General features: G+C 45.4%; 1 protein-coding gene across 1 annotated transcript in view; it reads left to right on the forward strand.

Moving 5' to 3' along the window:
• The window catches only part of LOC103736325 (dimethylaniline monooxygenase [N-oxide-forming] 5), a gene marked incomplete at its 3' end in the record, with an annotated part of 21,784 nt that overhangs the window by 12,349 nt on the left and 8,315 nt on the right, over positions 1-1,120 (forward strand). The gene's annotated exons all lie outside the window — the stretch shown is intronic.

A 1,120-nucleotide genomic window follows, 5' to 3' on the forward strand; every position in this document is an offset into this window, starting at 1 on the left:
ATTTATGCCAGATGTGGTGGCACATGCCTTTAATCCCAGCACTCGGGAGGCAGAGGCCGGCAGACCTCTGTGAGTTCAAGGCCAGCCTGGTCTACATAGTTAGTTCCAGGACAGCTGGGGATGCAGGGAGACCCTGTCTCAAAAGACAAAAAAAATAATTTATTTTTTAAAATTTTATATGTATGAGTATATTGCTAGCATGTGTGTAATTGCACCCATGTTGTGTAACGCCCTCAGAGGTCGGAAGAGGGCATCTGATCCCCAGGAACTGGAGTTACAGATGGTTGTTAGCCACCATGTGGGTGCTGGGCAAGGAACCCAGGTCCTCTGCAAGAGCAGGCAGTTCCCTTAACTGCTGAACCAACTCACCAGCCCTTCCTGCTAGTTTTTTAAAAAAGTATTTCCTTTTGTGTACATTATTGAATCTTTGTGGATTTCATACAATAAATTTTAGTCATATTTAGACCTCCTCTATATGCAGCCCCCCCCCATAGCCTGCGAATAAGATTCTGTCTTATATGTTAAAGCCTATGGAGTCAAATTTGTGTACCCAGATGTCTTTTGGTGAAAGTACATCTGTTGGAGCTTATTCAGCTTATCTAGCACCACCCCCTTAAAGTTTATCAGCTCCCCCTCACCCGGAAGTGATCAACTGCCAATAGTTACTCAGCTAAGGTTGGGGCCTCCTGCTCATTTCCCCAGCTTTATGCTGGTTTTTATCTGACTGAGTTTGCATGGGTCTTGTGCATGCTGACACCATTGCTATAAGTTTATATGAGCAAGGCCCCAGGAGCCTGTAAAATTCTGTTTCCTTATGATCATGCACCAACCCTGGCTCTTCTAATCTTTCTTCCCCCTCTGCCACAATGGTCCCTGAGCCCAGAGTGAGTGAGTTTCAATACAGGAGTCCTATCCAGGGACACTCCCTCTGCAGTTCCTTATTCTCTACTTTGGCCAGGTGTGACCTGGAAGACTCTGTTTTCTTATGTTCGTGCACCAACACTGGCTCTTTATTTCTTTTTAAATCTTATGTGTATGAGTGTATTGCCTGCATGTTTGTAAGTGCACATGTGTCATGCAATGCCCATGGAGGTCAGAAGAGGGTGTCAGATCCCCTGGA

Source organism: Nannospalax galili, unplaced genomic scaffold (assembly GCF_000622305.1).
Source record: "Nannospalax galili isolate Female #2095 unplaced genomic scaffold, S.galili_v1.0 scaffold5078, whole genome shotgun sequence".
Lineage (NCBI taxonomy): Eukaryota > Metazoa > Chordata > Mammalia > Rodentia > Spalacidae > Nannospalax > Nannospalax galili.